The sequence below is a fragment of the Acomys minous genome (genome assembly GCF_964271855.1).
Source record: "Acomys minous genome assembly, chromosome: 8".
NCBI lineage: Eukaryota > Metazoa > Chordata > Mammalia > Rodentia > Muridae > Acomys > Acomys minous.
In genome coordinates, this window is record NC_140489.1 from 49,936,244 (window position 1) to 49,962,472 (window position 26,229).

Genomic DNA, 26,229 nt, shown 5'->3' on the forward strand with positions numbered 1-26,229 from the left:
GATTTAATAGAAAAGTTATAAATCTTATTTGCTGTTTAATCAAGACAAGAAGTCTAGCTGACACAGCCACAGAAGAAAATGGGGGAAAATGGAGGTTTTACAAATTCATCACTATCCACTATCATCGGGTCATTAGCTTCTGCCACTCTTACTAATTATGGAGCTCTTGATTCTAAACCCATGAACAAGTTGAAAAAGAAAAAGCCTATGATAGGAAGAGTCATTTGATATACAGGCTGATTGGCAGATGGATAAATAGATGGTAGAAGATACATAAGTGGATAGGCTCATAGAACCATAATTATGACTGAAATAATAAACTATGTTGTGTAAATTTAATCTTCTTTGTAAAGCCTAAAATGTAAAAGTAACCAAAACTATATCTAAAGTCTTTTAGAAAGAGAAATTGCAAGGATTAAAATTATGAGTAATTCTCTTTGCTATGAGCAGAAAATGAACTAAAGAAGAGCAATTTTAAAAGAAATTAAATTTTATACAATTTGATTAAAAATAGCTAAACATGCTACCAGGATTTTAAAAAAAACCCACAAATTTGGTAATTATAAAGTTCAATATAAGAGACTGGAGTTTAAAATGTCATATAAAAAAGTTGAGTTTAGTCATCTAATTTTATCAAATATTTCAAAACCATATTTATAATGAACTCAAGTATTAGCTCAAGAAATTTGAATGTTGTTACAAATTGAAATTTTTAATGAAAAGACCTACTAAGATATCAAGAATCAAAGTAGATTAAAGTCGAGGAAGAGACAAGGAGGTCTGTGAGAGACAGTTCTCAGAAAGAGAGGATCTCTGTGTCCCCACTGCTTCAACACTGGGATACACCTGCGCAGTTCTGAATTGTAAGCTTCAGTTTAAAATGGAGCTGCCATCACCAGAATCCTTCAGAGCCCTCTTTAACACTTCTCATTTCGCTCTAACCTTAGGAGCATCATATGTTGCCAGGGAGATCAACATTCGCACTTCAGAGAGCCATCTTGTTCTCTAGCAATCGGAAATGAGTTCTGGAAATAAAAGGATTAGGAGATTTTTTTTTAATTCCCTAACCAGTTTCATTTGGGAGCCTATTTAAATATGATCTCATAGTTTAAATGAATAACAACAGCAACAGAAACGCCTGTGTTCTTATCTTCATCTCTTAGCTCATTTCCTAGAAGTAACTCTTGTGTTTGAGGGCTCATCAATGTGAGTTGATATTTCCTCATTGAAATAGTTGACTGGCTGACTCCTTTGCCAGCAGGCTGTCTAGAGCAGGCTGACTGAACAGCTGGGGCTTAGCATTCTGGCCAAAGTCTAAAGGGCATACTATTGGCAGCTGCTCCAAGATGATTTTGCCTGGCTGATGGCAAGAAGATAGAGAGACTGACTTCTGTATCGAGTTTGGCTCTGGGGATCTGGCAGTGCAGACGAGAGGGGTCTCACTTGTCGTCACAGTTTTTAGTCTCCTATCTCTTTCCATAGCTTTTAGAATCATAAAGACTGCCCATTTCCAAAAATTATACAAGATTTTAAAAGCTATATTAATTGGAGATTATTGTAAGTAGTCCAAGAGTAATATACAAGGGAAATTACATAAAAATGAAGAGTAATATACAAGGGAAATTATATAAAAATTAAGAGTAATATACAAGAGACATTATATAAAAAGGGGTTCACTCAAGTGGATCAGAGTACTACACTGGAACCAGAGCACTTACGTAATGCCAGCTTCCCCTCCTAACAAAGGAATGTTGAGGAAATTCCCTAACTTCTCTGTTAGCTGTGTCTCAGGGTTTTGTTCATGTAACAGAAATAGAAATTATGATAAGTATATGGTAGAATGGTTTTAAGGCAAATTTGTATCATAGATGTGCATATATATAATGTGTACACACATACTTTTTATAATGTTTGAGTAAATAGACACTATTACAGTTTAAAGCATAGTCATGAACATTTTCCTGCACACCTAATAATTTCTGCATTTTGCTTATTGGATGTTCATATTGTGTTTTATTTTCTTCTCAGTTTGATGTATATAACCTTTGAGACATTTGAGAATTTTCACTTAACACATAATATTCTACAGCTGTCATATATGTTATAAAATTTTCTTAATGGATGTTAGGGGTTTATTTTGGTTTGGTTTTTGTTGTTGTTGTTGTTGTTTTTGACACAGAGTTTCTCTGTGTACCTTGTCTATCCTGGACTGGCTTTCTAGACCAGGCTGGCCTTGAACTCACAGAGATCTACCTGCTTCTGCCTCCCAAGTGCTGGGATTAAAGTTGTGTGCCACTACCACCCAGATAATGGATGTTAGCTTTGTTTGAGGTTTAGTTTTTTTTAATGAACCATTTTAATCTTCTTTTTAAAGATTTATAAGTTTCTAATACAATTTTGCATTTTAGAGGCCAAGAGTCTTTTACAGACATTTCTCAGTATACCTTTGATTGAGAATGACCATTTTTTTCTTTATGAATTAAAAGGGTGAGTGTTTCATTTACCCTGTCAGAATTTTATTTGTTTATTACTATGGACAACATTTGTGCTTAGAAGAACCATACATACATACATACATTTTAGTTTCTCTCTCTACCTATCTATCTATCTGTCTCTCTCCATATATAGTCTATAATATGTAGACTAAAATATATAATATAATAATTATATAATATGCAAATATACATAAATATATAGACTAGAATTGAGTTACAGAATAAATGTAATATTCTAGAAACTTTCTTTAAAAACTTTAGCTAATATGTTTAACCTAAGTACTTTATAAGAATATATATACAAATTATATTTGTTTATAAAGAAGATTTTAGTTTTCAGCTCACATGTGTTACAACTGAACACCAGAAAGCCCCTAGATTTCATGGAACTAAAGTTACTATCTTTATTATGGAGAGCCTCATGGTGTTTAGAATTCTCATTAACTGCCTTGGAATCATGACTGGAATTGGCTTCATGCTCTCACCCAGCTTGCTGCCATCAAATTCTTTCATTATCACGTTGGCACAAAAATGGGCTTTATGAATAACTTTGAAATATTACCTTTTAAACGTCAACACATCCTATAAAAATATGTAAGATATGAATTGCAATCTAAATGTTAGAGTGAGTTTTTAATCATAAGTGTGTAATGAAGTTTACAGCACACATATAAGAGTTTCCTGACCCTCACAGAATAGCAAACTGTCATTCTAACCAAAGAGAAAGAACTCAGATTTCTGATTCATGCCTAAAAATACACTATTAAGTTTTCAATCTACCTGCAATAACCAAATAAAACCTGTGAGTGTGTGTATGTATCTCAGTGGGTTAGCCCTTGTGTAGAACAGAAAGCCCTGGTTTGGTGCCACCACTACTTAAAAATACACAAGCACATTTTAACATTTTTATTTTAATATAATAATATTATTATACCATTCTTCACTTTCCTCCTTTCAAATGCTTATATAACTCATCCTCCCTCTCTTTCAAATTCTTAGTTTCTTTTGTATTAATCATACACACACACACACACACACACACACACACACACAAACACACACACACACTACATATATACTGCCTGCTCGGTCTGTATAATATTACTTGTATATATAGGTTTTCCAGAGCTGACAACTTGGTGTTGGATAACTAGTTGGTGTACTTTCAGTTGTGGAAGCTTATTTCTCTGATCTCAGCATTCCTTATTCGCCTGTAGCTGTTTGTATTGGGCTGAGGCCTAATGGTCTTCCCCCATCCCCCTTTCAATTTTCTTGTGTCTATTGTCATCATCTTTGTTCAGCATTTGATTGGGCAGCTGTGCTGATGAGATTTGATGGGTGTAGTTTCTGACATTACTAAGAGAGACAATCTTACAGCAAACTCCCTGTTCCCTGGCTCTTACAATCCTCTGCTCTGTCTTCCATAGTGATACTTGAGCCTTAGGTGCTGGAGTTTTAACATATAGATATGTATGGGCTGGGCTTCATAATTCTATGCAGATGTATTAAAAATACACAGCATGTGTAAATGCCAAGCAGATATCAATCATCTATGATTGATTTGTAGGTGCAAAATAATTTCACATAATTTAAGGTACCATTGTCATTATTAGATTATTGTAATTAACCCATTAGAATCTGTAGATTAGTGTCCTATTTGCACATTTACATTAGCTTTAACCAGCATATACACTAGTGCCAAGTGAGTACTGAGTAAGATGGTAAATGAGTCCTCATTTTGATAGTATTGACTAAGCCAGGAAAAGTTAAAATGGAAAACTTTTTCCATAATTTGGGCATTTTGTTCACAGGATACCTAGAACACAAAAGCATAGTAATGTTACTATTTATTTATCTTAAGAGTTTGTGTTGGAGAGTTCACTACTGTTGCTCTATAGGAAATAAACTGTACAGAAGGACAATGCAGTCATAGAGAGGGTCTTCTTAGAAATTTATACTGTAGGTAGTGTTGGCTTGGCAATGGGATCTCCAAAGCCATCTGGATGACCACATTCTCGAATATAAGGTGCTGGGTAGTAACACTTTGCCAATATTCTCAATATTGGTATTAATAAGTGAAAAAAGTCAGTACAGGATCTAAAGTCCTTTGACCAATAGGACTTTGTGTTGGCTAATAGAATAAAATGCCTTTAGAGGTGAAATATAGGAACAGCTAGCTCCAATGATACTTGAATTTACATGAACAGAAGTGACACTTTGAAGTGGGTAGTGTGTGTGTGTGTGTGCGTGTCTGTGTGTGTGTGTGCGCTGTATGTGTGTGACCCTAAGCATATACTTACAGCCTGCTTAGTCTGTATAATGTTACTTGTATATAAGCCAGGGCTAAAATGCCTGGTATTGGATAACTAATTAAGGGAACTCTATCCTCGTCACTTAAAAATATACCTGAACTTCAATGAAATTTAAATATTTGAAGTCTGATGGTTCATGAATTAAGGATTTTGGGTGGCAGAGATATCTGAGATAAATAGAGACTGGCATATTCTTTGCCTAAGACATTCTCCCCTGATCTGAACTGGATCTTAGTATAGGTCAGATAGTAGATATTGAAACACAAAAGCAAAATAGTTAGGTATACAAACCAATAGATCACTGAAATCTGCTGTCTCTATTGAAGTATGCAATCTTTGCCCAATATATTCAGGAGTAATAAGGTAATAGCTGTGTCATTTCTTAAGTATTGGATATAAAATAAGCATATTAGTATTACTATTGTTATAAGAAAAAATCTATGACTTGTTGAGACACCATTAATTATATTAATCAAAATTATATATGTACTATTTATTCTTCATTTTAATTTATTCTGTATAGCTACATTAATCATTGATAAATTATATTCTTCACTTTTTTATCAGAGAAATGTCTTTGTTGACATGGACAAAAATATATTACACAACTGGAGATTATTAATTAGTTGAAATTTCACATATGATTTTAACTCAGATTTTTAATTTTTTAGTACCTTAATGAAGTGTTCATTGGAAAAACATTAAAACAAAGTGAGAATTGCAACCTCACTTAAAAGCATGAAAATTGTATGTACCATGTCATAAAAAGTATTAGCATAGAAACTAATAACCTATGGAAGAGATGATTGTAAGCTACTAAGATTTATTCTAAATTAGTACATCAAAACCTTTTGCTGAAATGTTCTCGATACCCCAAATAAATCCATGAAGAAATACACATTACCATAAAACATTAACCTGGCCCATAAGAAAAGCACTTATGAAATAAAGTGTTTCCTTCTGTTGAACTTCAGGAATTTGCCTTTAGGAATTTTTAATCTTTAAATTCTCTCTGTCAAGATCTTAACAAAGGGGGTAAAATGTTCATTTATTTTCTAAATTGTTTTATATTTTTCCATCAGCACACATTGTTTTCTTCCTTTCTCCTGCTTCTTTGTGCTACATGAAGAAACATTATCATTTATAAGCTAGCCTCTTCCTACTTACTTGCCGTTGGCTTAAATTATTAAATGATGCAGAACAAGACTGAACAGAACAAAATCCTTAGTTAATACCTTTTCCTTTGGGCATCATAAATTTTGTGTTTTTAAAAGATTAGCTTTAAGCATCCAGGTTTGCGATCTAGAACAAGCTGCATTGTTCATTGTAACCAGAGGAAGAGCCCACTTGGCCTACTACGTAGTACATTCTATAAGGAAGGTACCCATCACAGCTGCAAGGTATGCTAAATGCTGTTTTTAGAAATACTGTACAGTAACTACTTGAGCTATTATGCAGAAGAAATATAAGCACATTTCATGAGATCTATAACCTCCGTCAGCTGAAATCCACACTTCTATAATGGATTACTTTCCTAGGGATGTCTAAGTAAGTCACACATGTGGGGTGGTTTTGTTTTAATTTTTTGTGGTTGTTGTTTGGGTTTTGTTTGTTGTTTGTTTTGTTTTGCCTTTTCCTAGATTCTGGTATTCCGGAAATGGCCACTAAACCTTGATGTTCCTTGACTTCCATCTGCATCACTTCTCTGACTCTATCACCGTGTGTGTGTGTGTGTGTGTGTGTGTGTGTGTGTGTGTGTGTGTGTGTTTTGACATTGAATTTTCCTCATCTCAGAAACCATTAATATTGGATTAAAGGGTCCCCTAACTCCTTTATTCTCATCTTAAATGACTGTAGAAAGCACCTTACTTTCAAGTGTCAGCCTCAATAACAACCTGAGAGGGGTTCTTGGAGGACTTATGAGTGATATTTATCTGTAGATATTAACAGGGCTGCAATGTGTTCAGTACTTACTTTGAGTATGTTCAAAGATGATCCTACCAGAGCTAGTTTGTAAAGGTGAAACGATGAACATGACATATATTGAATCATCTTTGTAACAAAGGATGGAGTCAGTATTTTTTAAAAAAAATCTATGTTTCCCTGTTGTTTGTCGAAAGGTTGTGGTGCCCTTTGTGAGAGGTTGATGCTCCGCATCGTCTTTTGTGAATACTTGGGCTTACATTATAAGTTATTTCATAACTTTTCTGTCAGTATTATTTTGTCTAGTTTCTATTAGAATTTGACACAAGTGGGTTCATTTTGGTTCTAAGAGCTTCTTACAATTGGGATTTTAAGGCATTTTAAAAGGTACATTATTCAACCCATACTGTACATAAGTGGTTCCTTTAAATAACCCCAGGCCCAGAGACGTCTCAGGGATAAATGGATCTGCACCTAGCCTGATGTCCCAAGTCTGATCACCAGGACCTACATGATGGAGGGATAGTAGATTGTCTAGCAGGTTGTCCTCAGACACACACACACACACACACACACACACACACACACACACACACACACACATTAATTAGTTAACTAACTAATTTAGCTCTATGCATTGAGTTTGGATTTGCTATATTGGGAACTGCCGTTAGAATCATGCATAGCCATACCTATAAGAGTGCATTAAATGTTACTTTGAAGACAATGTTTCTTCCTATTGTACCACCAACAATGAACCCCTGGAACCTTAGAAAACAGGACTACATATCACATAGATATTAAAGGCCTCCAGTTAGAGAGTTTTCAGATGTCACACAAGAAGTTCCACTTTTAAGCACAATTCAGTATTAAACATTTGGATCACAAACGTCTCTGGCAAGTTTACAAAGTCTCAAAAATAAACTAGAAATCCACTGAAAACATCAGATGAAGCTCATAATTCTCTGTCTAAACAATGTAGATGGAATCAATAGCTGAGAGTATGAAAAAATTAGAAAATGCAGGTAATTATACATTCAGATTCATGTTAGCATCTAGCCAGTTGTTTTGCCTAAGAGATGTTTGGGAGACAAAACCTTCTTGGTCAGGTAACACAGAAATAAAACCTCTGGAATTGAAGTTTTTCTTCACAGGCAAAGAGAATTTGGATTCAGCAGATCCATCATTTTACACCCTGTAAAGTATAAACTTTTTTCACATACTATTTAGTCTCCTTTCTGGAGTTAGAAAATATGCTTGATAGCAAAACTGGAAAATCATCTACTCTTTTTTGACATTTTTGTGACATCATGTTTATCCCACTTTCAGATCAGTTTGATATGATCATGAATCAGCCTTAAAATAGCATTTAATATATTTTTATTTATATATACATTGTCCACAATTCCTACAACATCCTTTCACCTAAGTGAAATCTTTATTCCTCCTTGCAATCACAACAAGCCATACTAGGAAACCAATACATACAGAAACATGAATTTTTAGAGGATTTAGAGTTTATAGCTCTTGTGAGTGTAAATATCTTCAGTATACTAGTTCAAATAAGAGAAGGTCTAATTTACAAAAAAATGCAAAACGAAAATGTCTTGGGCTCATATACTTCATCCTGAATGTCTTTCTGTAATTCATAATGCAGGTGTAATGTTTTCTGAAGAAGGGGCTATGTTTACTGTCAGTCTTTAACCCTATACCATACCAGTTATAACCGAATATGTAAAGAAGAAAACTGTTCTGATCTTTTAAATTTTCCACTTCGGAGCTGGGGAGATGGCTCAGTGCTTAGGAGCACACACTACTTTCCCAGGACCCAGGTCAGGCAACTCACAACTGCTTGTAACTTCACCTCAAGAAGATCTGATGTTAACTCTCATCTCTGAGGATGCTGCATCCAATGCACAAACACATAACACACACACACACACACACACATTTTACACACACACATACACTTCACACACGTCATTAAAATAAAATTAAAATTATCAGTTTAAAACTAATAATATTGAAGATAGAAAATGATTTAACCTGAAGGTAGAATGGCGAACAGAGAAATTTAAAAGAGTAAATTAGTGTACAAACTGAGACGTTGCTAGACCTTCCATCCAGTGTAAAGTAGACCACCTGCTCATACACCTTGTTTACTCACAGAGCTCTTTATAAGAGAATATTCTTCTTGCTCAAAAGGACACTCTTGGTTCTAATACTAATGATTTCTAGGCTCATAAATATAGCTTTGTTGATTCAAGTGAGCAGTTTAAGTACTGATTTGGTTTTCCCAAATCCCACGAAAGGTAATGTGCATAAAAACAATCCCCAAATAAGGTTTGGTATTCGTGATGAGAAGTGCAAACCTAGAAATAGCAGATTGTTCTGCTTGTCAGTCTGAGCAGGCAAGGTAAATAAAGGAAAATTACAATCAAAACATAATTTCAAGACTAAGAATGGCAAATGGGTTGGTCATGGCTAGCTTGTAGCAAGCTAGCTAGGAAGCCAAACAACTGATTTTGGGAAACAAGCTTGTTAACAAAGGCATCTGAGGTTCAATTGTCTTCCAAGGGGTAGGAATCATAGATCTGAATCCAAGAGGAATCTCTCCCAACGACAACCAGTTATAGAAACTTAGTTTTCTGTTAACCAAATTAACCATTTCCTATTTTGATTGGCACATCCTTTCTTTAGATATACTGCTATTAGAACATGTTTCACCATAATGGCTGCATCGCAGAAGGGTGTTGATTTTGATACATTAATATTCATTCCGTATAAAACTGATTTTACATCTATGTTGTGAATTTCACTTAGTGGAACAGCTCTCCTTCTTGAGGGATAATCTTATTTCCTGTATGTGTAACTTATTCATGAAGTGTGCATCTGATTGTATTCCATGGGAAATATAAAACTCCAGTGCAGTTATGATTATATCTTTCTATCTTCTCTGTGTTTTGCAAAAACTTGGACACAGGCTTTTAAGAAATCGAGACAAAATTGAGACCAACATATCACTCTGCTGGAGACAGAGACCGGATGGTCACCAAAATGCCAACCCCAAGTTCTTTCTAGTCTAATCCTCTGTCTTTTCAAATATTCATGCTGCTTCTAACCTGATTCTTGCATAATTTTTAACCTTGGCCACCATAATTGACCCTACTTGACTGGGTCCTACTTCATTATTCTTATTCATCATCGACATTGTTCATGGGGCCATCTCTAAGATATTTCTTTAGAAGTGGTCATCACTTTATTAATATGATTGCAGAAAAAGAGAAAGCTGAAGATATATTTAAATAATTAACCTTATTAGAAGGAGATGCCATATTTTTTAAAATCTCTGTCTTATTTTCTTCTAATTCTACCCATATTGCAACATGTGCCATAATTTTAATTTTTTACGGATGAATAATATTCACTTGAACATACACATTACATTTTCTTTGGCCATTCATCTGTTACAAATACCTCATTTGATTCTATATCCTGAAGACTGAACAGTAATACAACAAACATGAGCATGAGGGCATCTCTTTAACCTGTTGACTTCATTTTCTATCAGAAGAATAAGAACGTTGCATCATATGACACCTCTATTGTTACATTTTAGGACCCTTCACGCTGATTTTCATAATTTATATATTCATTTACTTTCCTATCAACAGTGTACAAGAATTCAGTAGAGCATAAGCATGGAAGATGTAATAGATAAAGGTTGAATAATGAGTTTCAAAGTGCCATAAGATTGAATTTGTTTTTGACCATGTCCCCTGGAGGGGGAGGCCTGGTGGCACTCAGAGGAAGGACAGCAGGTTACCAAGAAGAGACTTGATACCCTATGAACATATACAGGGGGAGGTAATCCCCCTCAGGAACAGTCATAGGGGAGGGGAATAAGGGGAAAATGGGAGGGAGGGAAGAATGGGAGGATACAAGGGATGGGATAACCATTGAGATGTAACAAGAATAAATTAATAAAGGAGAAAAAAAAAAAACCAACCAACCAAACAAACAAACAAACAAAAAACAAAGTGCCATAAGATAGGAGGTAAAACTTTAGTGTTCTTTAACACTGTACAGTGACTTTATTTTACAATACATTATTAATTATTTCAAAATAATTAGAAAAAGTTTAAAAATTCCCCAAATAGGAAAAGATGATTGTGTTGATTTTGTCTTTGTACAGTATATACATTAATTAAATCTCATTGTAATCCATAATTATGTATAATTACCATGAGTTCATGAAAAATTATTTTAAATAAAACTTTAAAGACTATAATCATAGAGTTATTTGCATATTTAATAAAAAATTAAAAATATCATGATCATTTGGTAAGGATTTTAAGAATATGACAGTGGCATTTGCCCAGCATTAAAAAGTTTTAAATTTAGTGTATAGTACATATTTTTTTCTTTTTATAATTTTTGTTTGTTTTTGTAGTTCCCATAGTAGTTGAAATCTATATTCAAAGTAAGAAAATTAGTGCTGGGGCGATGGCTCAGTGCATAAAGTACTTGTCTCCCAAGAATAAAGGTCTAAGCTTAAATATCCAGAATCTACGTAAAGCTTACAGGCCATTGAATCTGCAATGAGAACAAGTGACTGCCTCAAACAAGGTGGAAGGTGAGAAGCCGAGGTTGTGTTCTGATTCCTCATGACTAGTCTAGCATACATACACTCATACTTTCACACAAGAACATGTGCACCAACAAAATCACATCATAGCACATACATAAGAATAGAAAATGATATGCATGTGATGTGTCTTCCTAAGATCCCTGAAGGAGCAGGGGAGTGTGCTTCAGTCTAGACACTGCATGCAAAACAGGCACAAATGAAGCATGCTCTGAGCAAATTATTATACTTTTAATATATATTGTATTCAAAACTAAAACAATATGAGTCTTAGGATACTGTCAAACTAGGATGTTAGTCTACTTGACTTCCCTTTCCCAATGCATTGTTTTGTATTTTTGTTAAATATAGAAAATGCTTTAAGTTTCATTAATTCCACATTGATTTTTCTCTTACAAATTTATTAACACCTTCCAATATAATTATCACCCTGACCTTCACATACTTAAGTCATAAGTAAATTAATAAAACAGATAGTATTGTTGAATAATTATTTCAATAAAACAGTATTTCAAATGTATTTTTAAAAAATAGAAATGGGTATTTCCCTTGCCTTTCCATTTTGAATATTCAGAAGTATTTTGCACTCTAAAAATCATGCCACTTTGTCAGTTCTCTCTCCGTGTGTGTGTGTGTGTGTGTGTGTGTGTGTGTGTGTGTGTGTACACAAGTGTGTCCACGCTGGCACATATGTAGGAGTCAGTCAAACAATTTGTAGAGTGAACTCTCTTTCCTAGCACTTTACTTGCATTCTGAGAATTGAACTCAGCTCACCTCAGCAGGCACCTCTATCCATTGAATTATCTTTCGATGAATTTGCTGTTTTGTTTAGGGTAGGGTAACTGGATTTCTGGAAACTTTTGTCTCTTTCTTTCTTTCTTTCTTTCTTTCTTTCTTTCCTTTTTTCTTTCTTTCTGACTCTCTTGTAGGTTAAGCAGTCTTTGCACTTCCTATGTAGCAAGGATGAACTTGATATCCTGCTATTTCTGCCTCCTTTTCCTTATTTCAGTGATTAGAGGCGTGGGCATTGCCAGCAAAAATCTAAGTCTTCACATCAAATATTTGTGCTTACATTTTACATTCAAAAAGATATAATGCTTTTAGCAAAACATAAGCATGCAATATTAAAAGAAAAAGTATATCTTAAGGTGATAGATCAAGGTCAAAGAGTAGGAGAGCAGACATTCCAGACCAAACACACATTATAATGATGTGATATTTAATAAGCGTGATGTAAATGGAAGATGAATATACTTTTGAAACTCTTAAGCAAGTAGATACAAAATAGTAACAGATAATATGTGATCAGTCAGTATATGTGGGAAACATAAACAAATACATCCTTGATTAGATAGTAAATTGTAAATTTGACAATTTGGAAATATTGATTAAGGATAACGCATATATGATTATAGGGATGGATGGCTCAGTAGGTAAGGGCCCTTCTAACAGTTGGCTCACAACTGTCTGTAACTCCAGGTCGAGAGTATCAGTCACCCTATTCCAATCTCCATAGCATGTAAGTCACAGACATACACACAGGCAAAATATCTATGAACAACAAATAAAAAAAATTAAAAAGAACTATGGATTTAGGCTTTCTGAAAGTAATGTCATAATAGTGCATCCATCATACCGATTTGTACTTATATGTGTTGGTAGGGTACATTATACAATATATATATACATAAAGTTTCTTTTATAAACATTTGTACTGACAAATAATGCATATATCTTAAGTATTGAATTTCAGTGAATTAAGTAAGTAAATACGATAAATGAACTTTATGTGACTATCAAAACTTTATTTCTAATATTCAATCAGGAGGACAAAAATTTAAATTACAGTAAGCAAAGACAAAACTTTTGGACAAAAAAACATCATTGCCATCATTTGTCTTGCAAAGTCATGGGATATTCCTAAAAAATAACAGTACTGTACATTCTACTACCCCAGATAAAACAATGAGGATATGTGGTGAACATGTATCACCATACATTGAATGTTAGTTTTTAATTATGAGCCATATGTTCTCTGTGTTTGCATGTTCATGTGACTCCAGAATATTTTTGCAATATAAAATATTCTGAACATGCACAAAGTATTTTATTTTATTATACTCCAAAAGGTACAATGGGAACTGTTTTGCTTATTACCGTCTATGGTGTTTTAGATATTATAGGCAACTCAAATTTTAAAAGAAATGTTTAAATAATGTACTGTGTTATGTAAGGGACTTGGGCATCCATTGAATATGGAACCTGGTGGTTAAAGTATCAATATACATGTATACATTCAAAACCATATAATCTTCTCCAGAAATTACAAGGAAAACATTCCTAATGAAAATGAATTTTCCAGTAAGCTCCTATGCTTAATACAGACCTTACATGACTTATCCATGATTTGGCACACAGTTTAGAATGGTTCCAGAGACCAGGATGCCTAGCCATATTCATCCGGTTCAGCACCCCATTCCAGTTTATGGTGGAAATGTGACTTGCACACAGGCACCGCTAGGGGGAAGTATTTCTCATTTCTGGACTCAAAAATAATCATCGTTTTTTGATACTATCTTTCATACTAACTTCGACCCCGTAGAGGAAGCTATTTCTCTCACTTTTCCATATTCACTCTCCTGGACTTGAAAATTGTTTCTTTCCCTTTTCTTTTTGGTTCATCTCAATCCCGCTTTTAAAAATCCGTTCCTTTTCTTCCCATAACTGCGAAGTAGGTTCCTCACGTGTGTCCTCTTCACTCCTTCCTGGGCTAGGTCAGGGCGTCTTCAGGCCTCCTTGTCACATTGCGGCTCCATTATTAGGAATCTTGCACTTTTTATCAGGTCCATCGTGGTTTGGCATGTTTCTGGAGAGCCTAATGTAAGCCTCATTACCTACATGCTGCAGACGCTGCACACGAACTACTATGCCTTCCTGAGTTTTAAATCACCACCCCCTTCTCGTTTCACTTGGACAAATATTTCATGTTTTGGCAGTTAGATCCAAGTTTTCTCCAAACAAGTAATTCAATTTCTAAAATCATTACACCGTATTTTTCGGCTACATTAAAATAGGTTTCCTTTTGAAGCCCTGCTAGATCAGTACTGCCCAGGCCAGGGCATAGGGAGTATACAGATTATATATGCATTTTATATGTGTGGGCTAATTTAATTATTCACTTTTGCTTAACAAACATGTATTTATAGAGCATTTTCTAGTTCAGTGATGGGAAAATCAACTGATAAAATGAATTAAATGTTAATCACTTATTTAATTATAGCTCTCCCTATTTTTCTTCATTAATTAATCTATTTATTTACACATGGTACAGCCTGATAACAGTCCTCTCCTTCCTCTCCTAGTCCCACCCTCAGATTCCCATCCTCCAGCCCCTTTCTCCTTCTTCTCAGAGAAGGGCAGCCCTCCTCTGTGTGCCAACCACATCAAGTCCCATCAGCACTAAGCACATCTCCCAGTGCGGCCAGACAAGGCAGCCCAGCTAAAGGAAAGGGATCCAAAGACATGCAACAGAGTCAGAGACAGCCGCTACTCTGTTAGAAGATCCACATGATGACCAAGCTGCACATCTGATAGAGGTTTGTAGGGATTTTTGTATAGCCCATGCTTGCTCTTTGGTTGGTGGTTCAGTCTCTGTAAGCCCCCATGGGCCCAGGATAGTTTATTTTGTAGATCTTCTTATGGTTTCCTTGACCTCTCTGGAACCCTCATTCCTTCCTTTCACTATTCCACAAGACTGGGGGTCTTCTCCGAGACTGTCTCTCTTCATCTAGTTCCATCAACTGTTGGGTGAAGCATCTCGGAAAACAGTTAAGATATGTTCCCATCTGTAATCCTAGCAGATTATCATTAATAGTATCAGAGGTTTGCTCCATATCCCCAGCCTGATCACTGTTCATGTTACCTACATAGACATCATGTTGTTTATTGTCTATGTCTGTCTTAGATAAGGTTCCCTCAAAGCAATTTCTAAAGTAAGATTTGGTGCACAGATGTTTCTCAAGGAGGTGTTCACATGGGATTAGCAAAGGAATAGAGAACAAAGGCAGAGCAGTAAGCATAAAGCAGGTGTGAGATCACAGACAAAGGAGCCCAGAGAAGGGTTCCAGGGGAGATTTGCAGTGTGAATAATGCCACAAAGTTCCTTGTCCAAGTATCTGCTAGCCATGGCTAAGTCCTTCCCTAGACCAGCAAGGGTAGAGTGACCATATTTTACTCTTGTAACTCCTGTATTTTACTCCATTCATAGTGACCTAGCCAGGCTGACATCAGGTTTTTGATAACTGAATCAAAGATAGACCTGGTACATGATATTAAAGAGTTTAATTTCTATTAGTGGAAAAATAATGAGAAGTGTGACCAAAGCTGTTAGAGTCCTCACCAAGTTTCTTTTGGAGTTCGAAAAAAGAAAACAAAATGATATATATCAAACACACCATCAAACCCAAATATGGTAGAGACAGATTTCACACCAGCAATTGTCCAGATATACTGTCAAGAGAATATAATTTGTAATTTTTTGGTATTTTAATTCTTCTAAATTCAAAAGCCATTTACAGTGGCTGAATGGCATGAACTAGTATCAATTCTAATTAGAATAATAAAAATATTTTGATTTTATAAGGATGACATTTGTTGTATAAAATAAGCTACTTTCATCAAAATTCTGTAACTTATCAGACAACCTAATGTATTAATCTTCTACTTCCTAGTATATTGTATGGATGTTTTTATTTATATACTATATAATTGTGAAAGATTTATGCCTCATCTAAATCTCTGGAGAGAGGTGAAGGCAAAAGAAACAGGGTTCTTTTTACTGTATCACATCTTCATACAAAGAATATCTGATTAATGTAATATGGTTTCTTCAGCTAGTTATTATCTTGAGGAGTTAGTGTCCTTGGTCAGCTAAGTAGTGTTCCACTTATCTTCAGAGAGATTCCAAAGCATAATTTAAAAGCAGGAAATACAGTTTGAATTTTATAAAGAATATCTGCTCATGTCTACATAAGAGGCAAATATAGGAAAGATGCTTCTGAGGGTCTCACGTGGCATTCCAGAGTCAAACCTCATGGCTGAAGCACTGTCTGCAGGCCTGCACTGATTTTGATAGAAACATTCACTTCTTGTTTCACTGTTAGCATCTCTTCAGACACTTCATGCAAGAAAGGCACAATTGAAGAGGGTTTTTTTTTCAGTATTATCTAGTTTTTCAGATGACACAGTGTTAGTGTAGTTGGTGTAGATGACTTATCAGAAGTCAGGCAACCAGTATTGGAAAGAAAGGAACTTGATGTTGACTCTTAGCCCTCAGCTCTATGCACCCTAGAGAGTCTTGTCATACAGACAGTCGAAGAGCTGGAGTGTCCTTTTCTGAAAAGGAAGATGATTGGGCCCTTGTCTACGTCACATCAATTTACTAAGAACTAACAAATTTGATGAAACATTTCATACATGAGAAAAATGCTGAAAGTGAAAATTTGCCTAAAATAAAAACCATTAACAAAATACTGTACAATGAATCATCTACTATTAAAGACTTAAGTTTAAGTTCTTTCTTAATATAATATCAAAACCCCAGACAATAGAATTACTAGCGAAAAATTAACTAAACATCAGATCATGCAAATTACAAAATTTAATGTTGTAATTAATATAATTATTTTAAATTTATTATAATTTATTCAGATTACATCATGATTATTATCCCTGTGATTGTATCTTCCTGTTCCCAACCTCCCTCCCTCTTCTGCCCTATTCCCCTTTTCTAGACCTCTAACAGGAAGGGACCTCCTCCCCCACCCTATGACCACAGCCTATTAGATCTCATCCAGATAACTTGCTTCCTCTTCCTCTGTGTGCGTGGCTTCCCCATCATGGGGAAGTGATCAAATCATGAACACCAGAGTTAATTATTTTTAAAAATCAGGAAGTCCATGTTTTTATCCCAGCACTCCTAAGAAGGCAGATTTCTGTGAGTTTGAGCCCATCCTGGTCTACATTGCAATTTCCAAGTCAGCCAGAGATACATAGTGAGACCCTGTCTTTAAAAAAAGGAAAGAAGAAAAAAAGGAAGGGAGGAGGGAAGGAAAAAGAAAAATGCTAACACATAGTCTCACAGTATGAGAAAAACATTTACAAATTGTACATAAGAAGAAACACTGATATAGAGTAAAGAAAGCATGTTTACAACCTAAATTTAAAAAGTTGACACAATTTATAAATAGGAACAAGATATGAATCATCTCCTCCAAAGTAGAGGAATGGCCAATATGAATAAAAATAGGTACTCAATATGTTAGGTCATTAGGAAAATACAAAGCAGGATTATCAAGAGAGTAGTATTGTCTAAACCTTTAAAGTATTTATATTTTAAGTAAAGTATTAATAATAAATGCATAAGATATGAATAAACTTGGACTCTTAATGATTACATGAAGGACATGAAATTTGCTCCTACCCTGGGGAAAAAGTTGATAATTTTCAAAACAATTCAAAATTGTGTGATGTAATAAAGCCACTCAGCTATGAATTCACAATATAGAAACGTAGCTTCACCAATACCTTGTGCATACAATGGCTGGAGAGGTAGCTCAGCATTAAAAAGCAAGTACTTTTCTTGTAGAGGACATATAGTTCATTCCTGCTACCATATGGAGTGTTTAAAATCATCCATAACAACAGCTCCAGGAGGTCAAGTACCCACTCTTGCCTCTACAGTCACCAGGCATCCATGCAGTGTGCCTACATACATGCAGCTGAAATACACATACACATAAAATAAAAATAAAAATAATTCTTTAAAAAATCTTGTGTACAAAAATGTTCATATATATGTCACTCATAAAACATTTCAAATATGTGTCAACTGACAAATGGATAAGTAAAATATAGCCCATTTACACTATGGTATACTACTCAGCTATTAAAAACAAGGAATTCTCGAAATTTGTGGACAAATGGATTGAACTAGAGAAATGATCATAATGAGTGAGTTAACCCAGAAGCAGAAAGACTCAAATGGTATATACTCACTTATATCTGCATACTAGCCCAAGGGTCATGTCCCATGAAAGTCTTCACTTACCAGGAAACTAGGAAAGAGGGGAGGACATCCTATTGGGACTCTAGATGAGAGAAGCATGGGAGAATAGCAAAGTAGAAGGATCCAGAGGGTCCTAGAAACCTACAAGTAGAACATTATGAAAGGCAGATTTGGACCCAGGGGTCCCGCTCAAACTAAGGCACCAGCCAAGGACAATACAGGCAGTAAACTTTAAACCCCTACCCAGATCTAGCCAATGGTCAGAACATTCTCCACAGTTGAGTGGAGAGTGGGGTATGACTTTCTCACGTACTCTGGTGCCTCACATTTTACCACGTCCCCTGGAGGGGGAGGCCTGGTGGCACTCATAGAAAGGATAGCAGGCTACCAAGCAGAGACTTGATACCCCATGAACATATACAGGGGGAGGTAATCCCCCTCAGTCACAGTCATAGGGGAAGAGATAAGGGGAAAATGGGAGGGAGGGAGGAATGGTAGGATACAAGGGAGGGGATAACCATTGAGATGTAATATAAATAAATTACTAAAATAAAATTTAAAAAATAAATAAAATATAGCCTATCTGTACAATAGGATAATACTCAACAAAAATATGTGCTGTAATACAGATGAAGACTCAGAATGTGCTAAGGAGTCAATCATAAAAGGCCATATGAATTTCACCCCCACGTATATGAAATGTACAGAATAGACATGCACTAGGGATAGAAAGTAAGCTGGCTAGGGCATGGCTGCTGAGAGCAGGGACAATGAGAAATGATGGTCAGCAACTGGTGGTGGGAGCATCTTTTAGAGGGAACCAAAATGGACTTCAAGGCAATTGTAGAACTATATGAATAAATGCAATCAATACTCAATTGTAAGCCTTAAGTCTATGGATCATGTGGTTTGCAAATTATATTTCAACAATAGCTTATTTTAGTCTTTTTTTTTTTCTTTAATAAAATACCTAAGGTTAAATTTAACCTCCAGAGAAATTTTCCCCAAACCTCAATTTGAGTCAATTATCTATCCTTTTATATAATGCTGTATACTTTCGTGTTAGCACTATAAACATTTTCTTCTGTCTGTCCTTAATACTGAACTAAAAGATACTCATTATCAGAGATCAGTCATTTGCTTTTCCACATGCGAACACCTTGCATGATTGCTGTGTAGGAGGCACACAGCTGGACTGCAGTGGGTTATTCTTTGCCTTCAGATTGTCCTTTGAAGGTGGTTGTAGAATTGTAAAATGTGGAAAAGAACATACGATCAGGAATACTCCTTCCCTAAGCTCATATAAGAGCACAGGACTAAGAAGAACAAGGTGCACTGGGCCATTAATGAGGTTTGATAAAGGACGAGTCACTTCAGACTCACTTTACTTTTAGCAGAATAGATATTTTATAAATTAGTGGTACCCCTGCGATCATTAAAACACCATTAAACCTTTAAAACATTGTTAATTAACTCTGACTTGTCTTCGCCTCAGTATATTGAAAGAGTTGGGAGAACCAATAAAACTTCATTATTCAGATGCTACATTTCTTCAAAGTATTTTGTCATTATGTTAGTTTCATTAATAACAGTGCCACATAGTTTTGCATGAGTTTGACATTTGAAGCTCTAAGCTACATTCATAGATTGATTTTCCACAAAAAAAAAATTGTACTTGAAGAGAGTAGACAGTCTTCAAGCTTAGTGACTAGAGTATTTTTGAGCAGCTTTCCCCCCTGCAAACCTCACTAGACTTCTCATGTATATGTTATATATATTAAAAATAAACATGTTTTTATAGTATTGGACACTGGGTTCAAAGATCACAGTTCACCTTCGGTCATTGAGGCTCTCCAAAAGTATCTATTTATAGTAAGAAGCATGATTTGTCTGTCTGACTGAGGATCTCTATAGGTTTATCTTATTGTTACTTTGTGAGAGTTTCTTACATGAATGCTGTGTTTACATCATTTCCACTCCATATTCTCCCCTCCCGATCCTTCCTGTATCCCAGGATTTTTTTATACTAACCAATTGTATGTTTGTATGTATGTATGTATTCTGTATGTATGTATGCATTATGTATTATGTGTCTGTGTATGTATGTATGTATAATTTATGTGTATATATGTATGCATTTTGCATGTATGTATATGTCAGTGTGTATATATGTGTGTGTATGTGCGTATATATGTAAGTATGTATTTGGGGGAGGAAGCTTGGATGGTGGTGGGTACAGAGTGGAGGTTAACCTTGTATGTCATTCCTCAGGAATATTATCTACTTAGTATTGAGACAAGGTCCCTCTTTGGTAGATGTCGAGTCCACAGACAAAGCTGGAGCATGGCTAGTGAGCCTCAAGGCATCTTTCTGTCTCTGCCTTCCAGAACTAGGATTGTATTGTGCACTAGGATTGTATGTGTGTACCCTCTACTGGCTTTTTAAAAATATGTGCTCCGGGGTTCAAAGTCAGGCTCTCTCTCACTTTTGCAAGGCAAACCTTCACTGACTGAGCTTTTGTGAGCTAAACTGACTTAGTGGTGTGTTGGCTATTGTTCACTCACAAGTTGCAAGAATGAAAGCCTGAGTTCATTTATATATGTATAAGATACTTATGGTGCAATATATTTTGTGTACATGTGCTTATGTCTTTGTTTTTTATATTAGATTTAACAGATTAACAGTAAAATTACAACAGTGAACAGCTACAAAATGAGATGCATGCATTTGATTATAAGCCATATCAAAATGTAAAATTTCACAATCCATTCCATTGAATAAAACATAAATTTTTCCAGTAGTATATATATTTTCATTTACTTGTTTTGCTTCATTAATATCCAAATTGAAGTAGTAAAGTAATAGCAAAAATGGCATTCAGCTAGAGAATGATGACTAGCCTGAATATGACGTTGAGAGTGGCTAGAGGGCAACAACCGGGCATCTTGGATGGAGGGATGATGGTTCAAAGTTCTCCTTCTCTCTTTCCTTTTGCTTCTTTTTCTTCTCACTTTTAACTTTTTCTGTTATTCTCTATCTCCATCTCTGCTTTTGTTTTGTTCACTGTCCTTGTTTTTTTTCCTTTCATTTTTGATATTATCGTCACATCATTTCTAAGCTCCTTTTCTTCTCTCCATGTCCTGCCATGTACCCCTCTATGATCTCTTTCAAATCCATGACCTAGTTTTTCATTAATTGCTATTGCATACATATACATACATACATACATACATACATATATATATATATATATACATTTCTAAATATGACATGCTCAGCTTGTATAGTGTTATTTTGAATGTACGTTTTCAGGGCTGACCATATGATATTGGACAACCAACTGGTGTGCTGTTCCTTGGGGGAGACTTTTCTCCCATTCTCCACACTCCTTTGTTCCCTATAGTCCTTTGTGTAGAGTTGATGCCTCTTGAGTGTTTCCCTGTCCTCCTTAGCATGCCTACTGGTGTCATCCTTTTGCAGTCAGTGGTTAGGTGGTCATATTGATAAGTCTATATGGACTGTATGTAGCTTTTGGACATTTGTAGGAACCACTGTCTGCTAACAGATTCCCTCCTCTTCTGACTCTTATGATCCCCTTTCAACAGTGTTCCTGAAGCCTTAGGTGCAGGAGCCTTGTGGAGATGGATCCACTGGGACTGGGTTCCACAACTCTGCATTGTTTGTGGTAGTCTCCATCTTTTGCTCTCATATACTTCATACAGAGGTTGCCTGACTACTTCTGAAGTGGACCTTCAGAGCCCTTACATTTCATTTTTGTTTACCGATAGATGCAATAAAAACCATCATGCTTCCTTGCGAAGACCATACGAGAGAATCTATACAAAACATTTAGTAGGCTGCCAACCTGAAGTCAGAGCCATTGAATATCAAAATTGACCATTTACAATTAGCTGCTTTCACAACACCACTATTCTTTTGGTATCTTAATTTTCATTTTACTCTTTACTATATTTTTCATTTATATTTACTGAGAAGCAAAGGATGCTAATTGTTTTTGTGTGTCTTCTTCAGTTTGAGTTTACCTTACTGAGATAACAGTTTATAAAAAGACAACAAAGCATCACTATTGACTGATACCTGGAGTGTGAGATCTGATTTTACAGAATAGCATACCATGTGTCCTTAAGCCATCAGAGACATTTCAGCTCACTGAGGTACTCCAAAGACGAAGTCCTAAATAAGAACTGGTGCCTCACGTTTGACCATGTCCCCTGAAGGGGGAGACCTGGTGGCACTCAGAGGAAGGACAGCAGGTTACCAAGAAGAGACTTGATACCCTATGAACATATACAGGGGGAGGTAATCCCCCTCAGGAACAGTCATAGGGGAGGGGAGTAAGGGGAAAATGGGAGGGAGGGAAGAATGGGAGGATACAAGGGATGGGATAACCAGTGCGATGTAACAAGAATAAATTAATAAAGGAGAAAAAAAAGAATAATAAAAAAAAAGAACTATTCTCTAAGAGCTAGCTATCCACCACCTAGAAAGTAAATACTGGTGGAAATCTACTGAAAAATAAGAAACCACAATTTGAATTTGTGGTATGTATGAATACTTTTGAGAAGGATCTTACTAAACAACCTTTTTAGGCTGTTGCAGAACTCTACCCCTTTGCTGTAGTTTCCTGAGTAACTGGGGCTAGGTGTATGCACCACCACACCCACATCTATAAGCCAATTTTTTATAATAATCAAAAGTCATTTACATGTGTAAAGTGCTTTTGAGTTGCTTCCTAACTTTATTTGACTAAATATTGGGAAGGGAAATGAGGATCTGTTTCACCGAAGATTTTATCAGAGTCACCATAGGGAGGAGATGTGGACTCTGACTTGTTTGATGACCTTTCCTAGGTAGCACTTCCAGGACTTTTACATATCACAGACTCTGTTTCACAGCCTCTCCTTGAACTTGCTACTCATCCTTGTCAGCAGAATCTCCCTTTGCAAGAGGAATTGGCACCACCTTTTAAGCTTTTAAGCTTCATCCACATTTTTATCTTTTTGTGAAATATCCTCACACAAATGTTTAAATAGCCAGCCAACAAACTTGATGATATAATTTCCTGCATTTTTGTACATTTTTCCTCCAAAATTGGTAATGGGGCAAAAGGGCAGAAATCATTGCATTTAATGATTTAAACTAAAAGGCAGGAAGGAATACAGAGCTGGAGTAGAGCTTTTTCAAAGGGAAGTATAGTTGAAACCTAAGGGAAGACAGGAAGCTGGGGTTACACCAGGCAGAGTGTAGAGTAATATTTAAATTCATCCTTTAATAATGTGGTTGTGTGGCCTGCCACTCAGATCAGAGCATATTAAGAGTCTATAGCTTCCCAGTTAGGATCCTCATACAGTGGCCAAAATTGTCAAGGAGACAGAAGGAAAACCCCCTCTCATGTGATGAAAGCTTCTAGGGACAGGGTTAATCAGGTTCGGTTTTCATTCCACTATATGTTTCCTAAGGAGGAAGTCAATTAAAAATATTTATCTTCCTTGGGTCTTTTATATATATATATATATATATATATATATATATATATATATATATATATATATATATCCCAACCAATAAAGAACACACACACACACACACACACACACACACACACACACACACACACACACACACACACACACACACCCCTCAGTTAACAGAATACCCATGGCACATGCAGTTATGGTCAGCTTGTTTTCGGTTTAATGAGACAGGTACTAGCAATTGTCTTGTAGTGCCTACCAGTCCCCTGCAAAATGCTAAAATTAGTTTAGTCTTCCTTCTCAACTATATTTTGATTTAAAATCACTGTAAAGGAACTTCTCTCACTTCCTATCTCCAGACACCTTGTCAGTTGAGCCACATGGGAAACAAGATGAGATGAAGGATGGGGTGGACGTTTCTTCTCTCAGACAGCACCAAACAATATGTTTCAGCCACATTTTCTCTCATTCTTCTTTTAGATTTTCTTGGCTTGATAAATGACAGCAATCTAGTTTCTTTCTCTCCATTTGCATAAATGGCACATGCCCCTTTATGGACATGGTCCTTTATGCCTTGGCTTCTCCGGTCTGCCACTTAATATGATGGGCGTTCTCTGTGGAGCCTCTTCCATCTGCCAGGCAAAATCAAGATTGCAAATCCATTCAATAGCAAGCTCTGGTGTTCTGGAAAATGAAGAGAAAAAAGTATTACCTTGTTTTAAAAGAACACAAATAGCCTCAATATAGTGTTTAAGTGTCTAACATTGCTTAATGGAAAAAAAAACTGTGGTACAAACTAAATGAAATAATGATGTAATCTGTGGTACTCCTTCAAACAGCATCTTAAGTAGATGCTTATGCAGTTCTCAGTTCAACCCACCAGCAGCCCTGCAACCTCAGAGCTTGTTATGGACTTTCATATTCCTTTAATGTAAATGGCTCCGTGCTGTGCTTTCAGTTTTCCAACTGTGGCAATAATAGTTAGTAATCAAGTTGTAATGTAATAATCACAACTACAGGGAAATGCTGCCTGGTGTAATGGGTTGCAAGGGGGAAGCCATTGGTTCTGTTCCAGGCTTTATTTCTTCAGGCTTTTTAGTGTGTGTGGAAAGTCTGTAGCCTTGTAGGTGAAAACAGGCCCTCAAAGGTGACTGTTTGGATAGCGCAGTTCTGCTTGCTTTATTTTATTCACTTCTTCTCATCTAATTTTTACTGAAGTCACAGATGAAGAAGGAAAGATGTTGCTTCCATAATGAGCCTAAGATGCTCTTGATTCTACTTTCTCATACTTTTTACTAATATGTTCAGCATCACGCATTAACACAGTATATCTCAGATCTGTATCTTACACATTTTCAGTTTTCTTCAAAATTGAAAAATTATGATGTTATAATTTTTTTTTCATAGCAAGATGTGCCTTGTGGTCTGTTGTGAATAGTCTCTACTGCTTCTCATGATTAACTATGGGCCTTGAATTTGTCCCAGAAAAAATAGAGGCTTTTTATGAGGAAATATAAATTATGGTTGTATTATGAAAGGCATAGGTTTGAATCTTAAATTATATATATATAATGTGAATAAGGACACTGGCTGCTGAGAAGGCAGCTGACTAAATACTCTTTACCTGTGGAGTGGCCTGAGAGAGAACTGATGCCAGTAATGGGCCATTTCATGTATTCCATGGCTTGTCTTTTATGATAATAAATGTATAACATTACTTAATCAGAGTAAATGTATGTGCATGCGTCCACTGCTCATGAATTTAAGTAAAGATCTTAAAGATTATACTAAACATTGGGAGAGTGGTCTTCTTAGCAAACCCACATCACCTTAACTGTAAAATGTCATCCCTGTAGACAGTACTTTGCTCCACCAGGACTTCACCCTTCCTTAATTTTGCCTAATTATTTCACACAGTGGTAAGTCTTGCTTCAAAGCACTGTGTGAAAACTTTATACTCTCAAAGATGTTATTTTTCAATAGAACGTAAAGATTTAGCCACCACTGTTCTCACTCTGTAGGAGGCAATAAAATCTCTGATTTGACCAGCACAGAGAGAGTGGAGTGGGGGTGGGGGTTTTTAGGAGAAGGAATGTGAGGACCCTGAAACAGGAAAAGAGAAAGTACAGTGCCTCCAGAAATCCCACAAATATGGAGAAAGATTTGTAACATTCAAGTCAGAATGCTCTCTAGGACCAATCCCAGCACACCTCCCTTGTCGTTTCACACAGGAATTAAGACAGGTCACTCTGATTCTACAGGAAGAACCCTGTGCTCTGAAACTTACAGT

At 35.8% G+C, this 26,229-nt stretch overlaps 1 protein-coding gene across 2 annotated transcripts in view; it reads left to right on the forward strand.

Moving 5' to 3' along the window:
- The window catches only part of MDGA2 (MAM domain containing glycosylphosphatidylinositol anchor 2), a 771,250-nt gene that overhangs the window by 355,699 nt on the left and 389,322 nt on the right, over positions 1-26,229 (forward strand). The window lies entirely within an intron of this gene.